Below are 20179 nucleotides of genomic sequence, written 5' to 3'. Positions count from 1 at the left end.
CTGCCAACAAGAGCCAGCGCTTTCTTTGGATATGGGAACAATCCAAAAAGAAAACCCTTTTCAAGGCCTTTCAATCACAGCAGATGGGACCCAACCAAGAAGGCATCAACTTTGTGAAAAAAAGAAGTCTATTCACCCACGGCAGTGTAAGTGGGGTTTCTGTGCACGCTGTCCAACATTTAAGCACATTACTGAAACAGAGGAGCTAACGTGGCCAACATATTTAAAACCCCTCAACACCATTTCGATGTGACGTACACGCATTGACAGACAGCAGTGCAGACTTCAGCTCAAAGAACTTTCTTGGTCTTTGTCAGGAAACCCATCACCCATCAAACTCGAGGACAGATACAATGTAAATAGAGCAAGCTAGGATCTGAGATGCTGGGAAAACATAAAATATTCTAAATCCAAAATTTAAGAAAACACCATTGATCAATTAAATCTTGTACATCTACATCTGAGGAACGTGTAATGATATTTAAATTGGATAATGTGATTTATCTCTGAAAGATCTTTGATTTGTTTTGTTTTATCTTTTGCGCTGGAAGGATGAGATGTTCTTCCCATGTTTTATTAATGGATCACAGTGGGGAACACTCAAATGGATATCAACAACTGGATAAGAGCAGATGAGACATGCTGGCTCCCACCTCTCATGTGCCAATCCATGCACTTTAATTGTTCATTCGCTCAATGAATACATAAATAGCTTTCAGTATCCGGCCATGGAAATTAAGCTATTTTTAGATTCAAATTGCTGCATTACATTTTAATGGGAATCTTCCCAATTTTTGTATAGCTTATATCTATGGACTCTAGTTTATCAGAAAGTAACATTAAATGATAATGTGATTTGAGACTCATTATAATAATGCAGTATTATGCTAATGAGTCCAAAACATGAATCTGATGTCAAGGCTCTTCTGATTTAAAAGCATACATGTATTATTGCTCAAAGCCACCTAACACTCTGATGAACCGGAGGTCAAGTCTTTCCCACACTGTTAATTTAAAACCTTATGACCATGACCAACTTTAAACTGTAAATCTAATATAGGTACAAAATGAAATGTGTCACCTACACAGTACTGTTTTTGTAAATGTTAAAAATTATGTAATCTACAGAAAGATTTTGACTATTTCACATTCATGAATTATGTTATGGAAAGTCAAAACCGTAGTGTTATACTGCCGTAGTGTTATTAATTTTGGTAATATCCTATAAAGCAAGGCCTTTTGTATTCCACATTTTTGTGCTTTTGTCAAACTGAACTCATGTTAAAAACATAACATAATAACATAAAAAACATAGTTTTTTTACAAGATTATTTGTACGATGTGAATTGAATAAAAGCATATGATTATAAGACAAATGCAGGCATGAAAGTCCATCCTAAAACACAACTCTCACTTAGGCAAAAACCGACTGGGAAACAGATTGTACAATTTCATATAGATTAGATGTCAATTTACTAAAACGTAAAATTGCCATGATGTTGTGTGTCAGATATGCAACGCATGCAAAGCTTAAGAGCATCCAACAACGTATTAAAATGTGCAACTTTTTCACACAGGCCGTGTAAATTATGATCATATACAGTCAATTCACATTACTCTATTCATTCACTTCAGTCACCTCTACTACCTAATCAACGTGAATAAAAAATCTATCATGTATTAACCCCCCTCAAAATGCTAAGATTGTCAAATCTGCAAATGAATGTGCAAACTTTAAATTGAAGTACAGTTTATTTTCTTGTAATAGGAAAGGACAGATTTGACATTGGTTGGTGATAAGTCTGGTACCGGTAGATGTGATTATATATGTGTGTATCTGAGGGCCCTGCCGCTCTGAAGGAAAGCTTCTTCCAGTTGAGAGACACACTTTGACACCTCCCTATAAGCCTCTAGTCCAAACATGTCGCTTGGCAAGGTGAGGCAGGAGCCCTGTCTTTGTCTCACCCAGTGGGAATCTGAACATCATTTATCACTTACGTCAAGCGTTGAAAGCTCATTGTGTGATAAGCATGTCGAGACTGTTATTCACGTAACATGGTGCGGTTTGGCTAGCAAATTAATTAAAACTTTATCTAAACAGACGACGATCATAATATTTAAATACAGTGAAATAATTATCGGAATTAAATAGGCTAATAATTAAACCACATCTCATGAGAAATAAATATATGTTTTCTTATAAATTCATATCTCAATAGTGACAATTTCGATTATTAGAAAGATTTTTACGAGAACTAAGCTTCAATGCCATTTGAAGTAGTCACTTAATCATCTGAAGTAGCTTAACACATATATTGCTTATGTTTTATTATCCCAGCAGTAGCAACGCACAGTTGTTTCAATGCCTTTTTTGCAGTATTGTTTTTCTGCAAAGACTGGGCATTATAAAACTATAAAACTAATTTATCCTGAACGTGGTATTAACTTTTGCCATATTGCATAATATTATTTTCCTGGTAAATAGCATATGAATTCCCATAATTATTGGTGTTCTAATCCCCATTTTGTGTTTGAATTAACATTTGTTTGTTTTTTGTTTTGTTTTTATCACAGTTTTATTTTGTGCATTCTATTTCTATTTGGTTGGTTCACCAACCTGGGCTGCATTTCCCAAAAGCATTGTTATGATCATATGTTCTGTCGTTCCAGCATAGCTCAAGAATTTAAGTGTTTTCTCGAAACCATCGTTCCAACGATCAATCGCAAGCGGCATCGCAGAGTTGCATGCTTGGAACTACAGATCTAGAGCTGTTAGAAGCATAGTTCCTTGATATTATCACATTTACAGTAGACTTACATGCATCATGATTTTGAGCAAAGTAAGCAAGCAACATGCAGTGCATTCTATATCCAACATTCTAAATATATACAAAATTTATTTTACATCTTTTAGTTTGTGCTTTTTTGAAAGTTTACATGCGCCTGAGTGCTCTATGACCCTGGGGAATCCCTGGGCGGAGTGACGTGTAAGGAAATTTATGTATGAATAAGTATATGTGAAATAAAACGACAAAGAGCAAAAATACGATGAGAAAAATAGGTTTATAATATGACATTGAATCATTCTGGACGTATTAAATAGAAGGCAGTATTACTCCAACACCTACACTGTGTGACGTCATCAACTATATTGTTGAACCAACGTAGTTCAAACGACAGATTAGCAACAAAGTTACGATGTTTTCGGGGAAACGGTTAGAGTTGCTAGTAAATTTCTCAAACGATGCATCGTACTACAGTGGTTAACCAGCAAAGTATGTCGTTGTGTGGGAAACACACCCCTTATCTCTCAAGAATTCACAACTATTGTATGGTAGCTGGCCATTATAAGTGAGCGTATCGTCATGAGCTGTAAGAGGATGCAGAAGTGGCCTCTACCATGCTGAAGAGTAAACAGAGACTCCTGCTGTTAAACAGTAGCTGTGTCATGTAGCCCCACAAGTGTCTCTTCACACCTTGGTGGGTGAACAGCAACATAAAACCTTCCCTGGGGAGGTGTGAGATCTCTCGCTGGCCTCAGCAGGGGAGGATCTGCCCAATGGGTTGCTCCACCTTGGGTCGTGCTCCCTGGTGTCCGCCCTGCGGCTAGAGGAAGGTGTTACTTAAATGAGGTGCTAACGTTCTGCCCTGGAGGCTTCTGGTCTTTATTTACATGGGGCAAGCGTAAGACCCAGTAAGAGAATCCAATTGCTATGCAATGGTTACCTGCAAGCACCAATGATTTGTTTGAAGAAATGTTAATATTTTTATATGCAATTTTTGATGCATTACCAATGTCAAACCATTCGGGAATCTTAAAAATGGGGTAAAATATGGACAATGCCAACTGTTGGGTTTAAGGTAACCTATGTTGTGTTATTTTGACCCGTGGTTGGGTCAGATATGGCCATTTTTAGGTTTACCTAAATTAACAATGGGATGTTCCAGTATATTTCCCAACCATAGGTTGAAAGAAATGTGCAATATACAACACAATGCCGACTTACTATAGACCTATAAATAGAAGCAGTGAGCGGATAAAAACATTGAGTTTTCCTTAACTACATCATGGAAAGAATGAAATAATCTCAGTGAACATCTATAAATTTAACAAAGCGCATTTCCTCTCTACAACTCCCTCCTTATATGTACCATTGTTGTCTTATTAGTAGCACGGCACAAACCAATAATAAAGTTAAGATGCTTAGCCAATCCCATATTAGCCTTAGTGTTTTTCCTATGGATCCTAATTAGTACAAATTGTCACAGCGCTAAGTCACCGCAGAAGCCGCGAAAGACTTCCTAATCTCCCTCCGAGTGAGAAGCTGTCAAACAATTAGCTGAATAACCCCTAAAGCTACACGTTTAAAACAAAAGAGGTTTTTGCTGCAGGGTGGAGAGTAGCAGTTGTACGTAGATCCGCATGACAGTTCGGCCCGCATTAGCACGGCAAAAAGTTCCGTTACAGCCGTCGTCGGGTCATGCTGTGAGAGACCCCTTTGTGCAGGGCCATCTGAAAAGCATTGTCAAGTGGTTGGCACCTTAGCTCAATATTTCTCAGTATTGGTGCATGACAAAGGGAGGTGTGTGTTCTACCTTTGGGGGGCTGAAGAATTTAGCACATTTAAAGAGCTTGTTTCCTAACAATGACACTTGTGGTGACATCAAGATGAACGTGACTCCTTAAAAGTCAGACCATGCATGGCCACAAAGGCCTTAATATGTAAGGAATAACTAACAAGGTTTTACAAAAGAACTGAGGTCATGATTGTTGTCAGATGTTAACAATGTGGACAACAGATGCTGTTAAGCATTATTTTGCATAATCTTGTGAAACCTTGCGTAATCAGCGCTACCATCAATGTAAGTGGGCTATATGTATTAACCTTCAAATTGTAACTGTTTTTGGTCCAGATTAGCATTAGCACTTTTAAATAAATTGCGCAAAGTCTACTTTACAGAATTTTCACATGTTTTTGAAATGCGGTTAAATGGTAAATTACAGAATAAACGAATACATTTGTGATTTGTTTGTGAAAAAAAAATAATGTTTATTACTAAAGCCACAGTAATATCCTGGAAGTATTTGACAAATGGCATTTGACAACATGTAGTTGGCAGCTTCAAGTAAAATTTTAACATGAAATATGTCTGGTGTAAATCTAGTTGTTTGTTGGTCTTGTTATGGTTCTTAACTTCGTAAGATACGTAACATTAACATGTATCCAGTTTTGGATATTCCCGATATGACAATGCTGTCAAACAATCATATTCATAATCTATGACCATTTGAGTCTGTATGTTTTTAAAGAGATACTCCCCCCAAAAATGAAAATCTCATGAATTCCTCAACCTCAAGAAATTCCAAAACTACATTTCTTTGTTCTGTTGAACATAAAGAAAGATATTTAGTAGAATGTTATTAACTGAGATTTCTTGTGTAAATTTCTATTTTGGTTGGACTATCCCTTTAGCTTTAACGCAGTTGTTAGATAATGTGACGCTGTTAACCACGCGCAATATCTACTATTCATCCTTTCACATTTTGGAAACTCATCGAAACTACATAATTATCCAAATATAGATATTGCAATTATGTTTTATCATTCATTATTGATTTAAGGTGTTACAAAACGTTTATATTTTAGCAAAGCATAGCATTCATTAGCATAGTATATACATATGATGTATTATATCACAAATTATTATTATTAATCTCTGTTAAATATCTCATTACCATGATATTTTTGGTTAGAGTATTCCTTTAAAGTATTTGAGAAAAAAATAAAGCTAGAAGGATTCTGGCTAAAGACATTAAAAGGAGTATCACAGAATTTTTTTTATATTTTGACTACATCCGGAACAAACTCTGCCAGACTAGACTACATCCATGCCAGAGTTCAGATGCCCCTAGTGACAGGTCACGGATGTACAATGCGACTGATTATGGCTGACAAATCTGATCAAAGACAGACACTCATCATATTGCAGTCGAGCGAAAACAGAACAGGACTCTGAACTAGAATCAAAGCTGGGTAGAAAAAAATCCATCCATATGGCCCCTATGACAAACATCTTAACTGTAACAAAATCAAGGTTGAAGCCCAAAGAGCGAATGAGCCATTGCAAAACATCAGGGCTGAAGCATTGATGAGAAAAAGGCTCTTTAAAGAATGTTGCAATTTTACAAATAAAATTCATTCAAATTAATTAACTTGTAATATCTAAAATAAGTAGTCTTATATATTCTAACAATGTGCATTGCTATATAATTATGGTTAGTCAGGCTTACTCACATTGTAAATCATCTAATATAATACAAAAATATGGCACACAACAAATAGCGTCTGACATGTTAAATCACAGGTCAGGACCGAAAATTTACAGAAACGCCAACCAGCAGATGCTGATATTCTGTGTTATGTCAAAAAAAGCTCAATAATCAATTAACGCATTGATCAAAGCCTAATGAAAGATCAATCGCATTTGCTTCCAACTCAAGGGCTTTCGCAAAAACACAAGACAAACACAATCTTTGTATTTGCTGTCACAATGAAGGTTATCTCTGTGGGCAATGGCAACCCAGGTGACAGCTATTTCCCATGATGCTGCAAAAGCAGTCAAGCTGTCCATCTAGCTGTCAGCTGACCGCTGGTTCCTATGGTTCCCCCTGCTGCCACTCAACAGCACTGAAAGCCTCTATTATCTGGCTGAGCTGGAAAGGAACTGCTTGGGCTTTGATAAGCTATCACCGGTCCCAGGTGAGAGCTGGCTAACAGCACATCAGGACAAACACAACGCCTGGCAATGAAATAGGCCGTCTTTATCAGCCTTAAACTGCTTAAAGCGACTCTAGTTTAATCACACAGATGCTCTTAACACATTTATATATGCGGATAATCTTAAAAAAAAAATCTCAGATTATGGAAACATGTGTTATTTTAAAACATGTTTAATACATACCTTATTTGTGATAGTTTGGCATTGCCATTGTGGTAACAATTTACAGTAAAGATGAATGTGTTAACTTTAATGCATTTGCTACAAGTAACAATGATCAATATGGTTTTGTGCATTTATTAATCTTAGTTCATATTAGCATTAACTGATGCATTTTCTAAATCAAACGCTGTTTTGAACTATTGAACATGAACGTTGTATTGGCATTAACTAACATATTAATAAATGCATTTGCTAATGTTAAATATAACCCTACTCAGTATTACCGCCATTGTTTATTTATATTTAAAATGATGCAGCCTCCACACAGTACTATTATTTCAATTGCTTAAAAACAAACAACACTTCATTCTTCCACAAATGCATCAATCACAATACTTAAGGCGCCCTGGAAAATCCAAGACACCAATATTGTCAAACTTGCATAAAAAATCTAAACCACACAACACAACACAAAATATAATAATTAAATAAAATATGAAAACAATAAAAATAGTTTAGTTATGTTTTACTATTTCATTTTATTTTGTATGGAAGTATAACCGTTTGATAAGAAATACATTTATTAAAAAGTCAAAATTGTAAAATGTAAAAAGGGTTTATACCCTACATTTATAAACAGTAAACATTGAGCTTATAATAGCTTCATTCTGTTCAGAGTGATTTCTGATTGTCCATTAAGACATCAAACATTCAAGTATTTTGTGAACTGCTTTATGATATTGTCCAGTTCTTAAAGTTTCTCTAAATGGCATTGGGTAAGCTTATCTTACTTTTTCAGACAACTGAATAATATTACGTTAATATTATTGCTAAAGCTGGACATAAATGAACATATTTGCATCCCATCAACACACGGTCAATATAATGATATGTTATGTTTCATTGTCTACCCATATATAAATCGTTTGTGTCCACTTTACACACAAACACCTATAGATAATGAAATCACACTGGTATATAATGATTGTCTAGTTCCCTCCCAAACAGAAACATCTGACAGGGGCATGACTCGCTGTCATACACCTACACGTGGCTGCCAAAAAACACATTTCATTTGATTGTGTTGTATTCACAGCACTCAATCCCATAAATAAATCCATAAAGTAAGTGTGACTAGCACAGTCCTGTGTACAAACATCAACCAGAATAGAAACATGACATCTAACAGCGCTTCTGAACCGGCGAGGTTGAGTTGACTTCATTCAGCCCACGACGTCACGGGTTTTTATGTCAAAGCAGACGTTGCGTTCTGACACTATAATAAATTGAAGGTTGGCCGCATACACCGTTTCATTACCCGAGGTGCCAAAGTGCGTCCCGACGCAGAACAAAATGCCAGATCGTCTCAATTCCACCAACGATTCGAATAATTGTCATCCAGCCTTTTTAATTCATTTCGAACCGCTTCGGTATCTCAACGGTTTCCGATCATTACGGAGCCGATCGCGGCGGGAAATTCCGGGCGCAGTCATCCAAGGCAACGCAAGAAACCAGCAGACGCGCTCTCGGGGAACAGCAAGACAATCTTTTAAATGAGCCGAGATAGCGCATCGGCGTAGCCGGGACAAAGAGACGTATTCCGCATTGAAGGCGAATAATACGCGAACGACAAAAGAGCGGGCGTCAAATAATTGATTTCTTTCCCCGTGAAAATTTCTTTCGCTATCTACTAATCTCGTCATATCTTCGCCACAGTCTGAATTACACTTTTTCCACTCCGGTAAGGCAGCGAGCGGTTGTTTGTTCTCCTAATTAACTTTATTACCCTGATAGCTCCCTACAGCCTTTGACGAAAACAATTACCATTCTTTATTTTTCTCCTCGCTGGCAGAAAGACTATTAATTAGAAACGGGGCCTGGTCTCTGCCATGTTCCCAAGCCCTCGAGCAGGATAGCATTACATTGTCAGTAGTAATTTAGCTCTCATCTGTCTCTGCTAATTATTGTCACATTCATCAAATTCATCAAGGAAAGTGCTCTCAGAAGGATTGCATATTTGCAGTTAATATAGCATAAACTGGTATTACCCATCACCACATTTGTGATGATGAGAGGGACACAACTTATTCAGCGCTAATTAGAGCAAGCTGGGTAATTAATTATACATTCCGCCTTATTACTTCGGAGTCCCAGATATTGTTTGTGGAAAAACGGGAGAGAGAGAGGGGAGATGGCGAGAGGAGCGCGGAAAGGGTGGGTCGGGATTGGGATGAGGGGCAAGGAGGCGACGTGTTTTGTCACGTGCGCTTCGCCGTAATTTCCCACCTGACAAGCGGGCGAAAATCAAGGGGAAATTACAACTTGTCAGCCGGCGACTAACCTGCGTAATAACCGATTAATGATCGGCACCTGTGACAGGTGCGCGCTCCGGAGACCAAGTTAGACAAACACTGCTTAAAGACACCGATAAGTTATCCTTTAATAGGCCCTGGGCTTCAATTTAAAGTCCTTAAAAAATGCTTACACACAGCCAGACACTGTACGAACGGTGATTCGCTCTGATGACAGTAAACATTAAGCATGTGAATCTAAATATAACAGTGTATACCACAGCAGCATCTCATAAATGGCCAAAAATAGCAAATGGCAGACGTTATCTGCGTTATTTTCAAGCACCTAGATTATAAAAAACATGTAAATAAAGGGAAATATTCCGGTAGCACATTTATGTGTAATGAAATGTACATTCTTTTCGTGTTATTTTACACCAGACATGTACATTTGCAGTTCATTTATTTTGTAATATAAAACAGTAAGATTCGGTAAAAGGACACTTTGTACTTACAATAACTGGTGTAATTAAAGAAACTATGTTTTATGTACTGTATGTGAAACTTTCAAGCAAAAATAACAATATCAGATTTCTGTAGGGTAAACAAATGAACATAATAAAACCACATCATCGCACACTATTATTTTTACTTTTTTTAAATAAATGTCAGTTCAGAGAAAGTTGCAATGCCCTTTATTTGGTATGTTATTTAATTTATTATATAAATAAGGGTTTAATAGTTTTTTATTGTTTAGAATGTTTTTACTGTTTTGTTCTCACAGAAATGACAGAAATAATGGTCAAAACAACTGACAGAATGAAATGACTATCTTCTAAAATAAAGGGTTTATTTTTCTCAATAAATATAACCACACATTGCGTGAAGTGACATGGTATATTTTCTTTTATGGACAATTACAGTAGAACTGTTTAATCACTTATTAAACATTTTCTATAAAATATTAATTGGTAAAAATGCACATGCATTAAACAGCATCTTTTAATAAACACCTCCAGACAGTGCAGTATCATTTTCTGTAAAGCTGCTTTGAATCGACACGTATCGTAAACAATGGTACAACTGAGGCTCACATCCCAAGCAAACACTATTTAGCCCATTTGCTTGTTACTAAACATATTTTATGTGACAAGGTCTTGCGTGCTTCTCCCCGTTTAGTGACTGTGAATGACACTGAAGAGTGTGTGTGTGTGTGTGTGTGTGTGTGTGAAGATCCGCTGCCAATCCCCTCTGGGCTCTACAGGGACCTGGCATTGTCCTTCCTCCAAATCCCATCTGCACCTTTCCTGCTAGCGCTTCTCACCGTGCTACAATTACACATGACACGTTTAATCACATCACACACTCTCATTCTGGGAGTGTTTTTCATGCATCTGTGTTTACTCACGAGGTCAAACCCGACCCGCCGTCGGCTACTGTAACTGTCCCGAAAGAATGGATGCTTTTTAACGCACCTTTCAGAGACAATGACACGGATGAAGGTATTATCCATCCCTATATCAGATGATGAACCAGATTAGGTTATTTTGTATGTACTTCTCTGGATATCTGTGTTCTTGTATTTTAGTTGCTGGAGCATTGCGTTAGAAGCACAACGGTTGCAGGTTCGATTCCCAGGGAACAAAAACAGTGATAAAAATGTGAATACACAAAAAATAAATGTCTGTCAAATGCATAAATGTAAATATTTATTTACTATATGGTGCGTATATAGTATATATAGTGCATATGAAAGCGATGTTATGCTCCTTTGTCTGCTATTCAAAACCAGTAATTTACGAATATGGTCCAAAAAAAGAATTCTATTCTTTTATGTGTTTAACATAGAGGTCATACACATAGTAATATATATATAGTTTCTGTCAAACCATAAGCCAACAAAAAAGAACGTCTAAAAGAGATCATGTGATGCAAAAGAAGAAAAACATCTCAAATTCAGAACAGAAGACTTTCCCAGGCCTGGACACTGTCAGATTAATCGAACCTGCGCAACACAGCGACCACCATCACCTCTGAGGCGAAACTATTAAGTCCAACATTTCCCCCTGTAAGTGTTTATCTGAGAAGGGCGACTTACATGTCCTCCAGAGCAGATATTGAAACCGATTGGACAATGGCGGAATACCAGACGGGCGTACCGCGAGGCAGACCCCAGCAAATAGGAAGAAAAAATCTTAATCTGCAACACAATGGCGCGCTCTTGAAACCCTATCATTTTCACTTCCAGCGAGTCGGCTGTCTGACTGTGAATGAAGTCAAAGGAGTGGATAGTGTCGAAAATTGGATCAGAGCTACCGTTCGTTCAGTTTTATCAGCGGCTGCCAAAGGTCATCTGACATAATAGCTGATGAATTTAAACCCCATGGATTTCATTTGCAATTTTCAATTTAGCCAGGCCTCCAAACCCCGCGGCGATAAGGGTTCCCACCTATCGTGGCCTGTCACAAACATCAAGGATCGGTGTGAACCCGTAGGAAAAGAAGGAAGCGCTGAACGTCATATCGTCGGGGAAGAAGATAAGACCAGGAGGACAGGAATCGTGTAGAAAAGTTGGGGGTCTTCGTATGTAAGGTTTGAAAATGCCATTTGTGACAAGCAATAATGGAGCTACAAATAAATTCAAATAAAAAAAAGCATCTAATGGTCTTAATATATAATTTTGAAGGGAACGACGCCTTCACAATGTATAGTAAAAAATTGACTTGAAATGGTTAGTCAGTTAGAATTACTGCATTTTTTAAGATACAATATCCACACAATTCAATAACACATAAAAGCCTAACATGTCTAATATTCGACATCCTTGTACGACACATTATCAAGAATTATTATCCCATTCAAGGCAGCTTTGCAAGGGGATCCCAAAAAAACTGTTCCATCATATTCAATTTAGTGCTGGTTAGGAACAGCTGACCGTCATAGAAATAAGGCGGCGATCCGACAGGAGGTTCGAATGAATGGAAAGAGGCTCTCGAAGACACTTGGCAAGCCCCTCTGCGCCAGAGAAGGAATGGAAATCACAGCGAACAGCTGTGACTAATACCATCTCGTAAGTGCTCTCCCCAAAGAAAACGCGGAGTGCTTCAGAACAATTCGCAGAGAGCATGGAGGAGGAGGACGCGGGGAAGAGGAGATTTTCCTCAAAAGCTTGACGGTGGACTGTGTCTTAACGGTAGGAGTTGTGCGATAATAGGCCTGATTGAAGCCTACTTCGAATTTAACGTCAAATAAATAGCACGGGCGGCGTGCTACGCAGGCTACAAAACAAATGAATTTAGCTTTGCATGACGATGGAACGCCTGACAAGCTAATAACAAAATGAGAGCATATTACTTATGAATAAGAAAATGTCTAGTCGTAATTTATCTTCATTAGGCTCACACAATGCACTTTTAAAGCATGCAAGGCTTTTACAACGCCAGGTTGTGAGGACATTGCTATTCACCAAATAAAAAACAGAAGATGACGCTTGTGTATAAAGATATCAAGGCCTTGGAGTGTTGAAAAGAAGTCTGGGTAAAGATCATGCAAATCCATTTGTTTCTGTCAGCTGGTTGAGTAAAAGAGCCCCAAACGTGCAGGAAGGTGCCTATGCGTGTGTATCCTCAGAGAATGCGGCGTCTTCCACAGACAGGAACAATGCAGATGGATGCAGCGGGACTCTGGGACGCATGACAAGTGTCTTCATCCCGCATTAATTGCACAAATTGAAGCAGCGCCACATCTCTCCAAACTAGACGTTGCTGTGAGTTCCCTTTGATATGATAATGGCATGCTTCTTAGCGGAGGGAAATGCAAATTGCAGGCGGTAATTTGGTGGCATGCACCTGCCGACACGGCACTCTCTCCCTCTCTCGCCAAGGCAGCGGCTTCATCCACGAGCACAAAAGCGACCCACCGGTGAAATTACGCTTGCAGTGCCCACGTTACCGACAGATGCTCCCTTCCACATCCATTGTACGGCTGCTTTGATAGAAGCTGACAGTAGCGCACACAGAGATTTTGTGGTATGCTAATAATCAGTCAACATTTTGCCCGGGTAATTCGTGCATTTAAATGCATCCCGGATTGAGCTATAATAACATTTAGGCTTAGCCGTCAAATCTAAAGGTAGATTTCGAATGACATCGGCGTGTTAACAGTTGTGTTGCCATTTTCAAATTTGGCCTTTTCATTAAACAAAATGGCCGACTGGTTGAGCTGTTATCAGTCCAGAGGTTTATTCAAGGTGTAGTCACTTTTTATCAATAAAATTTACAAAGCTTTTCTTTTGACATTTTTATAACATGAGACTTCCAAAAAAAGTTAAGTTGATTAGTAGTTGGGGCAAAGAAATTATCAATATTTACTGTTATTTATTTCTACAATACAATACAACTAAGAAGATGCATTAGCAAAGCAAAAGTGGTAAACTATAAGACACGCCAAATCAATTTCATGGCAATTCGTAACTTTTCTGAGGTATGAATTCGTACGATTTCATTTGTATGTTTTGGTTTAATTTGGATTTTGTCTCTGTGACATTAGGGTTAGGGGGTGTGGCTTCATTCCTAGATTTATTTCTAAATTTCTAAAAGTCTTCATATTCGAAAACTGAAAAAAGCTTTTTCACTTTTAACAGGATTTATTTTTGGTAGAGGTTTTTTGAGTTCTTGTTTTCTTCAGTTTATAAATGTATTCATTATATTAAAGGGATAGGTTACACACAACACATTTTTTATTCTTTTATCATTTATAATGTGCAAGTCTTAAAATTGTGCATTCTCAAGGAAATATATTTAGCAAAATGTTAAGACATTTTGGTTACACTTTACAATAAAGTGGTATAGGAAAGTAACAATAAACAATACTAATACAGCATTTATTAATGCTAGTTCATGTGACTTTCAGCATTTAATACATTATGATAATCAAACGTTGTCACTGTTAACATTAGTGAATGCACCATGATCTAGCATGAATAACTTTATTATAAGGAATAGTACATTCTGAATCACTCAATTGTTCATTGTTACCTATCGTGAGCTAATGCATTTGCTAATGTTAACTAATAGGACTTTATTCTTAAGTGTAACCGATATTTTTACTAAAATACTGGGTGTAAAAACATAACTGTACAAAAATGTATATTTTTTTATAATCTAATCCATCAGTGATTTCTTACTTTTTCAAATGACCGTGTAAGACTTTATTCTAAGATGGTCTGATGAAGTAAGACTTTTGTGTTCTGATATCAACGCAATGGTGACTCTCCTCCCCTTTGGTGGAAGACATCACGAGGGGACGCCGTAAAAGATTCCTCTGTCTGACACTGACTCACGCCCGCCTGGGCGCTAAACAAAAGCCGTGCTTCACCAATGACCGGCGGATCCGCTGTAAACCTCAGCGCTCAGGAATGCTCTGGATCTGCGAAGCATATGATGAGGAACGTAAAGGATGATGGGGCATCTGGGCCACTTGCTCGCTAACAACTTGAGACTTCTGATGAGTTTGGTTTTCTTGGCATTGATGATGATGAGGTCACTTATGAAGAGAACTGGATGTGTTGATGGGAAGGACGCAAGTGGAACTTACTGGAAACAATGAGTCAGGGGATGGGCTCTTGTGCGTCAACCCTGGGGCCCACTGTTCAACCGCATCGGACCAGTTTGCGCTTGCTTGTACTTTCTGTTTCTACTGTAGCAACCCACTTTCCTTTAGCATCTAGAAAATGTGAACGGTGCTGGCTCATGCAAACCTAACCACTCATTGCAATGGTTTTTTTAGGGCTATAAAAAAACAATATTTATAGATATTTTTTTATTATGAAATTTAAAATGTGATCCTACCAGTTCTGTATATTGATAAATAGATTTTTGACTTTACAGATTGATTCACTTTTACCTTTTCGAGGTCAATAAGTGATTCATGGCCACTGCCGCCATCTATTAACAGTGGGCGGGATTATTATGTGATTATGTCATAATGAATCTGCCCCCCGGGACGACTCAGACCGAAATTGAAAGACCCTTTTTTCGAACCAGAGCTAACAATGTCTGCCACTGAGAACTCTGAAGAGCGGACCCTCTCAAACGGGGGCCGGTATGAATATTAATAAGGACCGAACTGTGTCATAGGTCATTGCAGTGCTTCAGCTGTTCTCAGATCATTATCACAGTTGCTGCATACTGCCCTCTACGGCCCCATTAGAGAAATGTTTGTCTCGCAACCAGTGGAGATCAACAATTGGGCCACTGTGTGGAGTCAAGTATTATACTTTTGTGTCCCTATAACCACCAATGCATGCAAAGCAGTTCAAACTGACTGAAAACAGGTCTATTACAGTATATTACTTTTACCAACGTTCATAATACGTATTATAATGTTTTTATAACCAGATACTCACACCAATACTCAGTACCACCAATAGGGTAGGTAACAACTTTCATGAGCTATCTTGACAGTAACCAACATGTTAACACCCCTAAAGCTACCTACATCACATTTTAACTTCCTGCAGGCTACAGAGCCGAGGTTCCAAGATCACGTTGGCCGGTGCGTGTTGCCAACCTAGCAACGGCGACCGTTATTCTGGGGGCTAGGGCTTGACATTAACTGAAGTCTGGACTCAGACTTAATGGGATGTGAGTCGGTATCAAGGCTGGCATGGCGCCCGTCTCCTTCCCACACATGCAAGAGGGTCATTCCTGTCCCACTAGTCTAAATGAAAGGACTCCTTTCACTTGACTGCAATGGCTGGCACGTTGCCTCTTTCAGAGCCTGAGTTGACAGTCACTTTGGACCAAACAAATTGGTACATTCTCAGAATAATAATTAGTGCAGCCATGAACATACTATTGTTTCCACTGCATAATGAAGGAACTGCTCTCTGACCACGTGATAGGCTAGCTGTTGCCTTCCCCTTATTTAAAAAAAATGTTAAGACCCGGTGGGGGTGTCGGTTAGAAAAACACAAAATCAGCTACAACAACAGAAAGTCAAAAAGTAGGTCTATGAAAGTAGTTTATCTACTTTTGTTTTACAATAAAGATTGGATGTTTTAATGAATGCAACTAGCCAAAATCATCAAATGTCACAAGGGGTGTAAATATGTCAAAAGATGTTGAATCATAGATTCTTATTTAATAAAAGATAATTTGATTTAGTTTGAGATTTATCTTTTTTGTTACATTTCTGTTACCCCTTTCCATAAACATTTATTTGAAGCCTGGACGAGAATAATATGCATATAATAAATGGGTTTACGTAACATTACCAGAATATAAACAAATTGTATATTATGTTAACACACTAGATAACATTTTAAATAGATTGTATTGTGGAAATTATTTATGCTCTTCAGTTTAAATATTATTTATAAAGTTGATTAAGTGTCAGCTTTTTTTGATGTGTAATTTGTTTTGAATTATTGTTAACATTGAACTAGAACTAGAGGACCCTTGCCGGACCACCAACAACCCCCTTGTTGACCATCTTTGCTAAATGATAATGTTATATATACAATATAACATGAAAAACATACCATATGATAACCTTAACGTACAATAAGCTTATAACTAGCATAGCTTATGAATCAATTCATTATAATAAGAACATTTGCTGTATTCTGTGAAATACAATAAAAGTAAAAAATGAAATGGATTGGTAGATTTAGAAATGAATAGCTATCCAAAACGTTGAATAAATAAAAATGCAAAAAATAAGGACAACGTCTTGTTAATCTTGTAAATGACTTGCGGTCAAATCTTTTCTGTGTCTGGGCATATTTATAAATTAAATTGACTATTTTTCCCAACATTCTTTGCATCATTTACATACTACTGTAGCATAATTCATATATTCACATGACATTTTATGCCAGGTATTTGTTCAACCAGCCAACTGTAAATGTCATCACTTACATCAGCATTATATTTCCAAGGTACACAAGGACAATATGTAAACATGATCATTTGTGTGTTTCTATAGCTTTCATTCCACAGCCAAATAACATCCATGCTTCTTTTATAAACAATAAGTTTTAGCATTTTATAATCAAAAAATACAATGAAATTCCAATAGATTTATATAGACTAAAAAGATCTGTGCTAACCATAAGCAGGTAAACATTCAATATTTATTTAAATTTTGAGTTATTTTATTGAATATATTGAAATAAAGGGCGGATACATGCGTTTTTTTATGTATTAAAGATTTTGAATGCATGCTCTGTTGTGTTTGGAGTGTACACTAAAGCCTGAGAATTCAAGGAGGTTTGTCAAGAAATGACCCGACACATGAGTAAAGCTTGTTGCTCAGAGAATATTAATAACTGATGATAACTGATAATAATAGTAATCAATGCTTTATTTTGCCTTTTTTATGTTAAAGTCACATTCCCACTGTAGTTTGAATAAAACTAACCAAGTTCAGTGTTTTCTCCATTGTGTACCATACACCTCATATTTTCATGGTTTAGTCCAATCTGAAAACTGCGGTCTTTCTCATTGTGCTGTTTAACTCTAACAGTTTATTACACAGCTAACATACTCATAACAGTTTGAAGTGATACAGATTCCCAATAATCATTCACTACTGAAGAATTAAACGCGTGTTTGTCCTCCTACTGCATCACTAGAGTCTCAAGAAGACGGCATATATCTACACTCATCCCATCGGGAACGACAGCCAATGATGTCGTTTCCATGGCAATACATTTCCTATTCTTTCTTTATAAGATCCTTGGAGTTCTTGAACCCGGAGCACATTTTCCTCCACGCTTTGTATTTCAAACCACACAAAGAGACTAAAACCAAATTGATCTCTCAAGAGCTTTTTTTGGTAATTTGATTTCTTTGGGGTAAAAGTGAATGGGAATATGTTGCTATTTGTAAAGATTATTAGATTATTTTTGCTAAAATGTGCAAAACCATCTCTTGAAGCATACCTGCATCATTTACCCAGAAATGATGCGGACCAATTGCATATGAGCCATTTTGAACACCTCTTCAAGCTCTTTGACTCTGTTCATTGTGAAATGATAGCCTGAAGCCCACTTTTGCAGTTCAGTAGTCTCTAGGGGGAAGGACAGAGGCATACGGGTCAATGAGATCTATATATCCTCTGCCATTACATTGACATCTCACTGAGTACACAACAGTGTCCTTTTATTCTTCGGCAGCGAATAACAGTGCATTGTGGGGACATCTTGAGGACTCATGCTTAGACATCAACATTGGCCAAATGGAGAAAGTTAACTAGAAGTCTGAGAGCAGCAGATCGCCCTCATCTGGAATAAACAAAAAACGCAGCATAGAGGATTTTTTTCTCATTTCGAAAATCCTTGCAGGTCATATCTCAATCCAATAGTGAAAGACAAAAATCAAACATTTCTGAATAAAACGATGTACATATTATTAATATAATTACATAAATAAATATAATATAAATAACTATATTATTGAAAATATAGAATATTATGATAAAAATTAACAAATGACAATAACATATTATTTATTATATATACTAATACTACTAATATTATTAATAATTATATAAATAGATGAATGAAAAATAATTAAGTTACTAAATATCAATATTTTATGTAAACAAATTAATATGTATAACTGTAATGAAATAACTGTACTATTAAAATAGCGAACTGCATGTATATATCATGATATTGTTTGTTTGTTACGGCCTGCTCTGGGTAAAACTGTCATTAGGGTGGATAAAGGCATAAATGCTCAAAAATAAATGTTCTGAAAAATGCCACAAAGCAAAAAAGTTTCTAAGATTCTTTTTTGCTTTCTAAAATATCATTTATTTCTTTTGATTGTAAGATGGAATACAACCCAAACTTATTTCAGTGAGTTTCGCCCGCAACTACTTTTAAAGAGCTACTTTATGATAAGCCCACATTGACTTTCCATAGTAGGAAAAAAACACCATGGAAAGTCAATGGCAGCTAAATTTAAAGTGAACTACTCCTTTAATACGTCTCATTCTTTTTTATTTGTTGTAAACAACATGGTTCCAGAAAGTCTCGTGTAGTTCTTATCGTTTGTATAAGTTAATAAACTCGACTCGAGGTTGTTCTAAATGTCTCTTGTACTCAATGTAAGGATTTCCAATAATCAGCTTAAGGAAGAAAAACTAATACTTGTGTGCTGTATTCAGGAGTCCTTCACTCAGAAAGCAGGGGGAGGTGTGCAGCATTTATAATGCTTTTACGTTCAGCGACTAATTAGTGTCATTTGAGCGTGGCCTTGTTCTAACCTTACAATTCATTCTCGCCATTCACCTATAGATTCTAAGAGTTCATAATGGAAGCAAATACTGTCTCCCACGAGACGGTCGTCTGCCCAACCTCCCGTCGCACTCTATAAAAGACAACCAAGGGGTCTCCGGCACCCACCTTTACGAAAAAAGAAATTCAAGAGTTTACGGGGCAAAGATCAAAATTAAGTGATGCGGCGAGTTTTGGGGGGGGGGGATCATTTCACATTCTTTAATTTTACGAATAAAATGGACGACCATTTCAGGTCGAATAATTGTTTGAACCGAGGATTTTATCATTAATCCAGGAGGGCTGGCAGATCCGGGGTCACGCCGGGGGTTGATTAGGTACGGGGAGCACAAAGCTCTCCTCAGTCGATGCCATTGAAAAGAAGCAAGTAATTTAGATTCAGAATTGGTCTAGGGGCTGTGCAGCTCGCTCCATTACCAACCATTTTCAATTTCAGCTTCACAATAAACATCAGGCTCGCGGAGGAAATTAGAGCATTCGGTAATGTACTGGAGGAGATAGGTGAGACTCGACAAGCTGACACAACCTTCTAAAGCCCGGCTGAAAGAAAATCCTTGAGATCGCACTCATATTTGACTTGTATGGACACTGCGTGTTCCTTGACGTGTTTTTCCCACTGAATAACAAGATGTGAGAG

The sequence above is a fragment of the Barbatula barbatula genome (genome assembly GCF_947034865.1).
Source record: "Barbatula barbatula genome assembly, chromosome: 13".
NCBI lineage: Eukaryota > Metazoa > Chordata > Actinopteri > Cypriniformes > Nemacheilidae > Barbatula > Barbatula barbatula.
Note: the sequence above shows the minus strand (reverse complement) of the source record.